Source organism: Saccostrea cucullata, unplaced genomic scaffold (genome assembly GCF_032062105.1).
Source record: "Saccostrea cucullata isolate Sc308-1 unplaced genomic scaffold, CSIRO_AGI_Scuc_v1 ctg944, whole genome shotgun sequence".
Taxonomy (NCBI): Eukaryota; Metazoa; Mollusca; class Bivalvia; order Ostreida; family Ostreidae; genus Saccostrea; species Saccostrea cuccullata.
In genome coordinates this window covers 296,081-310,801 of record NW_026931427.1, presented here as the reverse complement: position 1 = coordinate 310,801, position 14,721 = coordinate 296,081, and positions in this window count along the sequence as shown.

Here is a 14,721-nt window from a genome sequence, read left to right as displayed (position 1 = left end):
AAACTCAAGCTGCATCTTTTCGATATTTACTCCAGAATACTTGTGAGACTCAGTACAGGCACGTAGCACCGTTTTTGAAAGTGGGGGGGGCCAACCTGAGAAAATTTTTTTTTACTTACCTGAAAAAGTTGACAAGCAAAAAAAAAAAAAAAAAAAAAACCGAAACTTTAAAGTTGCCTAAACTCGAAAATCCTATTTCGTGGGGGGGGGGGGGGGGGGGGGGGGGGGGGGGGGGGGGGGGGGGGGGGGGGGGGGGGGGGGGGGTAAATTTTGCCCCCCGGATACTACGTCCCTGCAGTACTAGTATAATTACATATAGTTTTTCAAAAATAATTTTGCAAATAATTATTAAACGCAAAATCAACATATATTCAAATACTCTATCTTTAAATATAAGTACATATCTTTCCATGAATTGAAGATATGTACATCTGAATTAAAGTTACTAGGTACAATTAATTAAAGATAGGTCTAAATGAGTAAACCTCAAATTCTTGAAAATGAATGAAAATACACCTATCTTTAATTCAATTAAAGATAATTTCAATTGAATTGTACCTATCATCAATTCTTACCCTTCAATTGATTTAAAGATAGCTGATTTGAAATAGGTATAAGGTAAAATTGAAACATATTCGAAAAGGATTTGAGGATCGGTACAATGCAATTATACCTACGAGGGCTGTTTAATAAATAATGTCCTCGGCGCTCAGAAATAAGCAAAAGACGATTTTCAATAATTTAATCTTAATATTCTCTTTTAATTAAAACACATGTCTGTTTTTTTCCTTCTGGAAGGTGTTTTTTTTCAAGTTTGGAAAATGAAATCAAAAGGTCAAAGATCTGGCGAATATTGTTAATGTGAAAAAAATAACTTTCTGTTTATCCCAAAAACGCCTTTACGCTCATTAAAGCTTCAGGGCGTGTGGGTCTAGACGCTAGCGGCAGGCGTTGGCACGATAAAGATCCCTCACTGCTCAATGGCCCTTAGTGCCGAGTAAAGGTCAAAATTTGAAGCCCTTCACCGGTGTAAAGACGAATAATGATCCCCATCGAATAATGACCGGGGGTCATTTTTCAACGACAAAAAAATGACCCCCTACCCGTAGAAAAAAATCATTTTTTGTAGAAAAAGTGTCATAGGGGTCATTATTTTATATGTTAGTCCTATAAAAAATTGACCCCCATTGAAAAATGACCCCCTTTAAAGTGAAAAGAGTTTGTTTAATTGTCAAGTAATAAAATTTCGTTTTAATTTCCTCCTTATAGTGTTTGCTTAAAGAATGATATTCCACTTGTTTTTAGAAATCAAACCATGCAACAATCAGGTTCCAATACTCTTTAATAGAAAAATTGATTTTTCCTTCATTTCAACTTATAGTTTGTATAAGTTTGGCAAATCCTCTTTGACAATGAAGGAGGAGGAAATTTTTACCCCCCCCCCCCAAAAAAAAAATTACATTAAATCAAAACAAAAAAATAAAAATAAATCAAAAGCAAAAATATAAATAAAACTCTATACCTTTCAATAATACTGAAAGAGGCTCTAGATAAAATATTGAAATGAAGTTAAGCCTTCACACAAGTTCTATCATATCATAATTTACTTCGCCATGATTAAAGCATACTTTAAATGTTGGTGAGGGTATACTTGAAAGTATTGTGGCAAAGTAACAGTTGAAAATTAGTAGAATAGTAGATTATTTTAAATTTATTTTTAGCCCTCCTTATAGAAAAATAAAGGTAGGGTAGTTTTTTTTTGTTGCTTTTGTTGATAATCGACTTCCTCCTCAATAAGTAAGGGGGTGGGGTGGTATAACACCTAAAAACATGATCTGTAAAGCTATGGGCTAGTGTAAAATACACATTCTAATGCAAAAACTATACACGTAGACATAACCTTTTGATTTAGCACACAGTATTCATTTAATTTCTTAATTCTTGTTTTACTCCACCCTTTTACCCAGTTCTGAGAATATTTTTCAGAGAATTTAATTAAATTTGACCTTTTGACCTTTACCTTGGAGTTTGTCCCATTTTACAAAAAAAAAAAGCCAAATTTTTAATTTACTTTGGCTATAACTTTTTAACTGTAGATACTAGTACTCTCATACTTCACAAATGTAATCCTTGTTACTTTAAACCTTTCTTGAGAAACCATCAACTTTGACCTTTGAGTTTGACCCTACTTTTCAAACACTTATCCTTAGCCATTTATTTTGAACAAGTGGCACTAGGGCTAAAGACTTTCCTAAATTGCAATTGTATTTCTTGTGGTAAGACCCTACTTTGGGTACCATTATATTTAAATTGCATTTAAGACAAGTTTAATCTTCGTTGCCATACAGGGCATAGCTGTTTCACAAACACATCTTTTTTTTATATAAGAGGAATTGCGGATAACAGATTGATACCCAAAATCGTTACAGACGGACGGACGGACGGCTTTTCAAGCGGAGGATATAATAATATGTGATACTGTTGATTTTTTCTGTCAGTACGATGATTTCCACCATCGAAAAACAATGTTTACTTAAGGTCATACGCAACATAGTTTGAACTATGTTGGGTTCTTACCTGGAGTAGAAGAGTTCCACTAAAAGAAGGACCTGTGTTCAATATTTTTAATTTCTATATATGGATTTGTACACCTCTTCTAAAACAATTTTTGATGAAAAATAATCTGGAATTTATGTTTTGTAATTTTTGTACATTTTTCTTTGAATAATGCAAAAAATTCTAAAATTTAATACCTTTTCAAAACCCCTGGTAATGCATGTTGATTTTTTGTTTTAGAACATGTAATGATATTATAAGTTTAAATTTAGAATATCTTGAAAAATTATCAGTAGGTAAGGTACCTTGCGTGTGTCCTTAAGCCTTTAAGGCCTGTACACACGGTAAGGCTTGCCTTTTAAGTCATGAAACTTAAGTTTAAGCCTAACCGTGTGTACACCCTTCATACACGTTTTTTGGAGCCTTACAAGTTTGACTTTAGAATAGAACACTGCTCTATTTCGTAATAGAGATGTTTCTGAATATGAATCGAATCCGAATCTGAAAGTGAATCTGAATCGGTGAGATTCCGATCCCGATTCGAAAACTGATAAAAACATTAAAAAAAGAATATTTCCTAATTTTACTTTTAAAAAATGCCACTGTACATGTACCAATAAGGAAACTAAAGAGTGTACGCGGTGTTTATATTTTTGTCACTAGGGTTGTTATTGTAAATTGGATAAGTCATATTCTATAGACTGATTAACAAAGCAGGTACCTGTTCGAAAACATCATTGTTATATTTTTCATTCGCTTACCTTATTTGTTCCTCGCAAGAATTGTGTTCTGAACCTTATTTTGAGTAAATGTATCTTATATATTTAGACGTAATTGAAATATTATGTGTCGGATATTTTTTCAACAACGTTAAATCTTATGACCATACACTTTCTCGCAGCCCAAATTTTTGTCGAAAGCAAATCGATTGATCATCGTCATGAAATCGAAAAATCTGACAGTTTTTAGCTCTACTGGTCAGAGACCAGAAGAGCTTATGCGATAGTAATGCGTCCGGCGTCCGTCCGTCTGTCTGTCTGTCCGTCTGTAAACAATTTTTCAAAACGCTACTCCTTCTACAGTTTTGGTCAGATTTCAATATAACTTGGCACACAAGTAGACTACACTAAGATACATAGAATAGTGCATCGGTATTTGATTTCAGTGAACGGTGTTGCCATGGTTACTAAAAATAGAATTTTCTGTGAAATTCCTTAAAAACGCTACTTCTTCTACAGTTTTGGTCTGATTTCAATATAAGCTGGCACACAAGTAAACTACACGAAGGTACAGAAAATAGTGCATCGGATTTTGATTTCGATGAACGGTGTTGCCATGGTTACTTAAAATAGAATTTTCTTTGAAATTCCTTTAAAACGCTACTCCTTCTACAGTTTTGGTCTGATTTCAATATTACTTGGCACACAAGTAGACTACACTAAGATACATAGAATAGTGCATCGGTTTTTGATTTAGGTGAACGGTGTTGCCATGGTTACTAAATATAGAATTCTCTGTGAAATTCCTTTAAAACACTACTCCTTCTACAGTTTTGGTCTGATTTCAGTGTAACTTGGCACACAAGTAGACTACACTAAGATACATAGAATAGTGCATCGGTTTTTGATTTCGATGAACGGTGTTGCTATGGTTACTTAAAATAGAATTTTCTGTGAAATTCCTTTAAAACGCTACTCCTTCTACAGTTTTGGTCTGATTTCAATATAACTTGGCACACAAGTAGACTACACTAAGATACATAGAATAGTGCATCAGTTTTTGATTTCGATGAACGGTGTTGCCATGGTTACTAAAAATAGAATTATCTGTGAAATTCCTTTAAAACGCTACTCCTTCTACAGTTTTGGTCAGATTTCAATATAACTTGGCACACAAGTAGACTACACTAAGATACATAGAATAGTGCATCGGTATTTGATTTCAATGAACGGTGTTACCATTGTTACTAAAAATAGATTTTCTTTGAAATTCCTTTAAAACGCTACTCCTTCTACAGTTTTAGTTTGATTTCAAAATAAGTTGGCACACAAGTAGACTACACTAAGATACATAGAATAGTGCATCAGTTTTTGATTTCGATGAACGGTGTTGCCATGGTTACTTAAAATAGAATTTTCTGTGAAATTCCTTTAAAACGCTACTCCTTCTACAGTTTTAGTTTGATTTCAATATAACTTGGCACACAAGTAGACTACACTAAGATACATAGAATAATGCATCGGTTTTTGATTTAGGTGAATGGTGTTGCCATGGTTACTAAATATAGAATTCTCTATGAAATTCCTTTAAAACACTACTCCTTCTACAGTTTTAGTTTGATTTAAAATAAGTTGGCACACAAGTAGACTACACAAAGATACATAAAATAGTGCAATGGTTTTTGATAAGTACAAACCAGTAGAGCTACAGTCTCGACAGAGACTTCTGGTTTTCTTATACAGTGTATTTACATGCTCTTGATTCCGCCAATCCACGTGCTACCAGCCCAGCTTCTTATCTCTATTTGTCCCGCCCTGCACGTGATATTTTTAACAGCACCTTATGATGAACCTGAGTACATTTATGTAGAAATAAAGTACATTTACTCTTTGTAATTTTATCTCTGACAAAGACATAGGAAATGTAAATATTGTGAAGTTTACAATGCGAAAATTAATAGAAAAGGTGGGGAACTCTCCCCCACGTCTCCCCCAGTTCTTATAGACCTTTATCATTAATTTCGACGTTTTCAAATGGGATGCCGATCAGTAGCGATCAAGAGAGCAAAATGTCAAAGTAGCCCCCCTCCCTTTGATTATGTTGTTCAGTAAATTGTATGCTATGAAGTAAACAAAAATTACCCCTCCCCCCTTCCTTTGGAATCACATACCCCTCGCTCGTTCGCTAGCGCGAACATGTCACCGCCAATATATCAGTATAGCTCGCGATACCCAAATTTGGTTGAAGAGAATTAATACCCTACTAACATCCCTATTGGGAGTTTATTGATATGCCCTCCCCCTTCGTCGCCTCCCTTAGCAAAATCCCTAGTTCGTTGTTGACATTTCAAACACACTCCCTAGCCCATGAGAAAAAAATTAATCTAGCGAACTTTGATAGACTCTTATTTTCATTTAATTTGTAACATCCATATAGTAATACAAATAAAATCATAGACTTATTTCTAGCAGGATATTTGTTGAAGGGTGGAGGGCTTCACAAACATTAATTAATGTTTTATAAGGTTACAAGTATTTATTGGTATATCAAAGACAAAACATCAGTTATCATACTCTAAGTGTATAATTTAGAGTTAGATCTATTTTCAAATCGGGATCGGAATCCCTCCGATTCAGATTCGTTTCATATTCATTTTCAGATTCGGATGCGATTCATATTCAGAAACATCTCTAATACAAGACTTAGCTGACATTTAATTCTTGACCAATGAAAACCATTTACCCAAAGTTCAATCTATTTTTATAAAACCACACACGTTCTTATATTGAAGAAAACACAAAGTATATTCGAGTAAGATAATGATACTATCTATAAATACTTCAGATAACCCAGCTACTCTTCCTTGTTAAGAAGTGTGGATGCACTGGTCAGTAAAACTATTTCAAAGTCCAAGCTAGTATTCTATTATTTCGTTTAATAATGCGCAATGTTTATGGTTCAAAAACACATGGAAACTATGTAAATGTTGTTTATAATATTGTAAGTCTTGCCTTAACGTGTAGACATGAGAGCCGTACGTCCTGCAAAACGTAAGGTTTTAGACTTATAAGGCAAGCCTTACCGTGTGTACCGGCCCTTAGGCTCGATAAATCTTTACTCCTTTAGATTCTGAATCATGGCATTGACCTTAAAATATAGCTATAATCGTATGTTATGAGATCAACATATCATCAATTTATACCAAATAAGCTCAGGTGAGCAGTTTGACCAATATGCTTCTTTATCTAATTTTTTTTGCCCCCTAAAAATTTCAGCTTTAATCCACAGGAAGTCATTTTTCTACGGGGGTCATTTTTCTTCACGTGGGTTCTGCAAATTTTTTGGGTGGTGACACTTTTTCTACGGGCAAAAGGGTAATTTTTCTACGTCGAATAATAACCGGGGGTCATTTTTCGCCGTCGAAAAATGACCCCCGGTCATTATTCGATGGGAGTCATTATTCGTCTTTACACCGGCATACGGTGACGTTTCCATATGAGTGAAAAATTTTCGAGAGGGACGTTAAACAATATACAATCAATCAATCAAACGAAATAAAGATAGGTGTATTTGAATTAAACCTATCTTTAATTTATTTAAAGATAGGCACAAACGATTGGTGTCACTATTCCACCATTCCAAGTCCACAAATGTTATTATGCATTGAATATTGAAATTAATTTTATATTTTGAAATTCACATTTAGTGAAGGATCTTAAATATGGTATTAATGAATATCTATGGCACAATTTTTATTTAAATTTTAGCTTGTCCACGAACTTTACGGACAACCCTCGCGTACATATGTTAAAAAATCTGCTTTCAAATATACTAGTATCGACTTGAATTGTAGCATACAGTTTTAAAATATCGATGTATATTTTATTTACATAGACATTTATATACAATGTATATATCAAATATATAGATATATCACATTAGCCAAACTATCATTTGAAGTAAAGAACCTATAAAATACTTGCCTTAAATACGAGGGCCGTTCAAAAATTACGCGGACTTGTTGCACAGAAGAAATATTTGACGACATAATCGGGCAAAATTTCACAAATAATATTAAAGAATCTTTACTTATATGGTCTTCAAAATTTCATATCAAAATGTTGTAAATTAGTATTAATTTTGAGTGATTTTTCAGGACATACCAATAAGTCACGGCGCAGCAAAATCGTCGACGTCACAAGCATTATAAAAAGTATGTGTTGAGCTTTCATTTTCTCAACATTTTCCCTTGAGTACCTGTATAGTTTGAGTTACCTTATCTACTCAACATCAAAACACTATTTCTTGTCAACCTTAAAACCTATTAAACAAGTAAAGAATATCCTTTTTTTGTTTTAAAACCAAAAACTACTTATGGGATATAGTGTGATATTGGCGACTCTCATCACGTTCTTTACAGTCCGGATAAAGTTAACTTTTCGTCTATAATCTTCTTCCCGTCCTCCCGTATAGCCTTTTTACAGAGGTCTAACTGTCTAAAATTTCAATTTGCTATTTGTGGGCGAATGTCACGAGTAGCCTAGTTTACTACATGTTTTATTATGCATATTTTGGATCTATGTTGCCGATATCTCGAGCATTACACATATTTTATCAAAAATGTGGTGCACCGTCAATTCAGGAGACTATCATGTTGTAAATTTTGAATTTACTAGGAAGAGGTAAATGCAAAATTTACAACATGATAACTATCATGTTGTAAATCTGGGGTTAGAACAGTTTGCGTTTGATAAATCGCGGAGCAGTTTATAAGAAAGCAATTGTTCCATCCTAGATTGTACTTGTATAACTTAAGTAGCTATTCAATTCATTTCTTATAATTCAGTTTTCATGATAAGACAGTTTCCCTTCAAAATGGCTTAATATTGAGCATATTGTAACATAAAGTCGAGTGAAATAATTCATTTTGACGCAAGTCATTGTGACGGGAACTTATGTTAAACAATATACGTTTTTAGCTAGTAAAATGATGTGTAACAATCAAAATTAATTTATATTTGGAAGAAATTGGCGGTTTTAATCTTTATCAAGATGGTTAACTTACTATATATTAAGATAAACCAGGATTTATTTTTCACTTTTCGATATCATATCGATGAGTATCACTTTGGAATTATACTTCACCTTGCTACAGAATTTCACTTTTATTCAATAAAAAATTAAAGTATTTATTAACTGTTGAAAATATGCTGAAAATTTGTAATTTTGTAGGTAAGAGGGCTGTGAAAAAATTACGCGGACTCTGCTATTATGACGTCGAAGATTTTGCTGCTCCGTGACTTAATGATTAATCACCCAAAATTGATACCAATTTACAATATTTTGATATGAAATTTTGAAGACGATATAAGTAAAGATTCTTTAAAATTTTGTGTGACATTTTGCCCCATTATGTCGACAAATATTTTTTTCTGTGCAACAAGTCCGCGTAATTTTTGAACGGCCCACGTAAGTTGGAGTCTATCGAAAAAATCTTGAAACACGTCCAATCAATTATAGATGCAAACGTCAAGAAAATGATAACGCGACACACGATTGGCTGGCTCACATTACTGATTGTAACATCAGTTAATCAAAGGTGATAATAATTATATTGTTTCATTTACCCCCTTAGCTGTTGACATAAATGTTATATCTAGGTCATCGTATTGTTTTAAAATCACATTTGTAATATATTCAAACATTGCTGTTTAAATGAATGTTCCTCAGATAATATCATACATATTCATGTTATTGTTAGCATATCGGAAAAATCATAAAACATAACTATCGTGTTTACAAAAAGATCAGATAGAACTTTTTTTATGATAGAGCATTTTAGCCTCTTGTTATCCTCATGTTATCTTTAAATAAGCCATAAAGATTATTAATTGGATTTCTTTGGTACCTGTAGTGTAAACATAACTAACTACATGTACATTCTTTAAAAAGATTTTAAAACTATTGTTAATATAATGTAACCGAGCAGTAAGGCAGATGTTGTTTTCATAATTTATTGAAGAAATAAAGGCATTGATCTAAAATAAACAAAGTACATATTAAGTTAAAATTACAGAAATTGTGAAAATAATATATGAAATAATTTACCTACAGTATACGTTTAAGAAAAAATGAACTCTATGAAAAAATGTGTACTGTAAACAATTCAAATTGAAATCTTACAGACTCATTACTATTCAGTTACAACTTTGATTGCAAAAATACAATAAAATAAAACGTTTGCAATCAAAATAATAACGTAAATCAAATCTTTATATGGTAAGGAAACACATAATCAAATATACAAGATACATACCATAATATGCGTATGATGATTACTGGATTTAAAATATACTTCTTTCTGGAAAACGTATTACTGCTCTGATATACAAGGTAAAGCGCGGTAAATTTATACTTATAATGAAAATGTATTATTGGATGAAAAAATAGGAAATAACCGATCAAATGAAAGAGCCAATGAATTCATAGAATAAAACTTTACTCAGGCAGCTCAATCCAGATGCGCAATAGAACTTTGGTTAATCAAATTTTAAGATTATATTTCTCAAAATGATATGAAAATATATATAAAAACGAATAAATACATATAGAAATATATTTCATAATATCACACGTAGAACGCTTCATGCAGATTTGATCTTATATCATAAATTTATGTCATCTTTTGTAGAGAGGGCCCTTTACTCACACACACAACATAGAAATTATATGGCGTTACATGTAATCTTGGCTTTCTCTCGTGATTGAATCTTTGATGAATTAATTAATCATTAAACGCCACAAGTGTAATTTCATTATGAGAAGCTGGAAAGCAAGGATATTTTGAGACACTGCATTAAAAATGAATGATAAAAAATCGGCCAACAAATTAGACGTTTTATTAAAGCTGCTATTAAACTAGGTAAGAATATCAAAGAAATATGCAATAAATATGTTGTGTTTACAGGCAAGACAGTTTGCGACCATTAAGACAGCACTGACGGTTGCAAATATAATAGACCTGAATCACTTCTAAAATTGAAGCAAAAGCATGCGGAATCCAAAATTTAACTCATTAATTTTCTATAATTTGCGAAATTTTTCGACAGTTTTCTCAAATGTATCTTTAAATTGTTCTATTATTATGCATTTTGATTTCTGACGTGATATTTGAAGTATCCCGAGAGGATCCGGGTTAAAATAGTTCCTCAGTATCCCCTTGCTTGTCTTAAAAGGTGACTAAATGGGGCGGTCCTTCGTATGAGACCGTATAAACCGAGGCCCCATGTAACAGCAGGTGTGGCACGATAAAGATCCCTCCCTGCTCAATGGCCCTAAGTGCCGAGCATAGGCCCAAATTTGCAACCCTTCACCGGCAATGGTGACGTCTCCATATCAGTGAATATTCATATACGTTAAACAGTATACAATCAATCAATCAATGATATTTGAAGTACATTACAGAAATATAGGGATTTTTCTCTGATGCGATTCGCGTGAAAATGACGTCTCCTGAATTGACGGCGCACCACACTTTTGTTAAATTATGTGTAATGCTCGAGATATCGCATCATAGATCCAAAATATGCATAATGAAACATGTAGTAAACTAGGGTATTCGTGACATTCGTCCACAAAAAGCAAATTAAAATTTTAGACCGTTAGGCTATACGAGAGGACGGGAAGAAGATTATCGACGATCGAAAACTTTATCCGGACTGTAAAGAACGTAAGATTTCGAGAGTCACCAATATCACACTATATCTCATAAATACCCGCAGTTTTTTATTTTAAAACAAAAAGCAATATTCTTTACTTGTTTAATAGATTTTAAGCTTGACAAGAAATGGTGTTTGGATGTTGAGAAGATATAAGGTAACTCAAACTGTACAGGTACTCTTGGGAAAATGTTGAGAAAATGAAAGCTCAATAACATTTTTTTTTATAATGCCTGTGACGTCGAAGATTTTGCTGCCCCGTGACTTAATGATATTTCCTGAAAAATCAATCAAAATTGATATTAATTTCATTCAAATTTAAATTATACTTCCAATAATATTTGTTTAACTGCCTTATTTTTCTTTTTTTAGGTATAGATCTCCAGTTACTGGTCTTATAACATATCTCCTGTTTAAGTGTATACTCTCATCTCCTACAAATGATACCTGTGTTATCGCTTTCCCAAGAGCCGCGAATGAAAGGCAAACTTTTCAGAGGTTAGAAAGTAATGGAATTACTGCTATATATATGAACTTTAAAGATGCCAATGGTACAATTATAAAGTTTGAAAAGGAGTGGAATCAAGAAAAATGGCTATGGATTAGCAATGAATACCGCAATTTCTTGACTTATTCTGAAGATGTAAACGTTTTCAGTTTCGGACTTCTTGGTATCAATATCTCGGCGATCAACATACTTGCAAATGTCAGTGATATCGAGAACTGCACTCAGAATTACAAGACTTATTTTCTGAATCACATCCGCACAATAACGATGACGAACTCTACAGAAGGAAGTGTGTGCTACTCAATCATTGAAGATAGCTACTGGAAAAATTATCTGAGTAATTATTCGGCTGTGTCCATAGGGTATGATTTCCTCTGCTTCAATAGGGGAGATCCATCTGCGCCAGTGATGATACATAAATCTTCTATCAGTTACGTCATCATTGCAATTATCATACTTGTATATTTGTACTTTCCTATGGTAATGCATTTTTCAGCTCCGCAGGGAGAAGTAAAGAATGCCATTCGAAATTACTATGTATCAGATTCGCCCTACAGTCCTCAAAGATTCCTTTTAAATTTCTTTTTTCAAGGGGGAACAAAATGTGGATCCGTGATTCGCATATTATTTGTACTTTTTGTTTTTACCATTCTTTTATATATTTTTACCTGGCTTGTGTACGTGGATTGTAATTGTGTTTTAAAGTCATCTAATGTTATTCTTCATTTTCAACACATAACATACTTTGAAGATTCATATCAATTTAAGGAAGAAGATTTAACTAAAACAGAATTCGTATGGGAAATGCCAGAATCAACTATAAGATTTCGTTATGCTGTGCTTTTTGGTATTTGGAATTTTCAAAATATATATCTGAGTATGATTCTGAATGTAAACGGTGCATTTGACGATTTTCTTGTAATGGATTTCAGTAACATACTAAAAAAGGGATCCTTTCTCCGTGCCATCCCTTTGCATGCATTTTTCCCAAAAGGTTATTTTAAAAACAAACATCAATCTTTTTATAAGATGAGCAAATTTTCTCTGATATTATCTTATCAATTTTGGTGTAAAATTTTATTGATCAAAAGTTTTCGCCCGAAGGGAAAATTAATGAGATGCATTCTTTTAATTATGTCCTTAATTCAATTCCCACTTAATGTAGTTTTCGTAATTTTAAGTACTTTCTGTCCAATTATGTCGACACTCTATTTCTTCTTGTTGAAATTCGGATCTTGCTACTTATTCAAATATAGTTGTGTGATCTGCAAAAGTACCCGTAATTACGTGTATAAAAGAGAGGGAGAAAATGAGCAGGAATGCTTTGAATTTTTTTGTGAATGTTGTGATTGTGAAACTGATGATCCTGGGTGTCTACATAAGTGTGCAAAGAAGACATGCTCTGACAGCATCTGGATGGGATTTTTTGAATTTTTCAGCCACCTGTATACTCTTGCCTATGTCATCCTTTCCCATATTTTTGGGGCTGATTTTATTTTGCATTCAATGAGCTATCTTATTCAATTTTTGATAACAACGGTTTTTATAGCAATCCCACATTTAACTTTGCACAAATTAACTTATGTCATTTTCATAACAAGCTTGACGGGCTACTTAGGCCGTCATGTTTACTACTTTTTACAGCTTTACAAAGAATTATTAAAAGATATTTTGGACATGACGGATAGAAATATGATAAAAGTTAAAGATTTCCAACGCATAGTGGATGATTTTTTTCCTTTAAGAAATGAATTTTTTTCTCTCGTAGTTAAACTTTTACTGACATCTTTGTTTTTTGTCATTGCATTTGATACAATGGACAAGGTGGGCTATTCAAATTACGACGGAAACTTGCCAGACATTTCTACCTTTTTTGCATTACTGTTTTTATTTGGGCCTCCTCGGTTAATGGAAGTATTTTTTGTAAAAAACTATACCTCTAGAGTATACATGAAACACAATGAGATTTTAAATTATATTTCAGTTGATAATTTTGGTGCAGCAAATAATGTTTAAAAAAGCCATGACGAAGTATGTCCAAATCCCTTAGAATGCGAATCTCTTCTAGAATTTAGATCATGTAAATCATATTTCTGTTTTTATTGTGCTATGATATATTCGACATTCTATTCAATTTTTAAAAAGAAATCTTTTGTAGAAAAAGTGGAAAACACTGCCACAATTTTTAATGTAAGGGAAGAAAATATAGATATTGACAGTGACACGGACAGTAATATGAGCAGTGACACGGACAGTGACACGGACAGCAACACGGACAAAAACAATTGTTCAATTATCTGTTCGTACCTCACAAATTGTATATATCGACTATGCTTTGCGTGTTGCAACTGTCCGGCTGATAACAAAACTGGTCATTGTATTTTCTGCGTGTCTCTCCTTGAAGAGGTAGAAGAAAGTTTTGACCGGAAAAAATTCGTATTTTCAGATAAAACCGATATAACCAATGATTATTTTATATTAAAAATTCCCGGATTTGGACAAAAAAAGAGAAAAATTCAGCGACGACGTCGTCATAGAGTAATTTATCCCAGTGAGGTTGAGATCACAAGAGAATAATCCTGTACATAGGCGTCGGGGTGGGGAGGGGGAGGGGGGGGTTAAAGTCCTCTTCTTTTTTGGCAAAGATAGACAAGATATAGGCATCGAAAACTGTTCGTAGGTTTAGCCTTCCACTTTCAGCAGTTGATTTCTAGCATATCCTTTGTATCATATTGACCTGCAGACCTGTATGACACAGATCTTTGACAATAAAAATGGTTTTTGGGGCACTTTTTTTGCAGGAACGTCTATTCACTCAGAAGCACTTTTCACTTATCAACTTCTGCAAAACCGCTGAGCCATTTTGATCAAACCTTGCCACTCAGGACCCTTGAGTAAAGGGAACTGAAATTTCTTCAAATGAAGCACCCTACTTTAAGGGGGAGTTAATTAAGTATAAGTAAAAACTTGGTGTTATCTTTAAAAAATAATTCGTCTCAAGAACCAACAAGACAAAAGGGGTAAACCTATAAGAATTTTTTTTCCATGGTGTAAGTTTACGTTCGTTCAAATCATGGCCTCTTGCCCAAAATGTGGTATAAAACTTTATACGAATTGTATACAGAGTTATTATCGCCCGCTTCATTTTGCCCTTTCACACTTGCTTACAGTTTTGTACCGTTTTGAATCTGCTCAGTCTCAGTTCTGTTTAACGTTTCA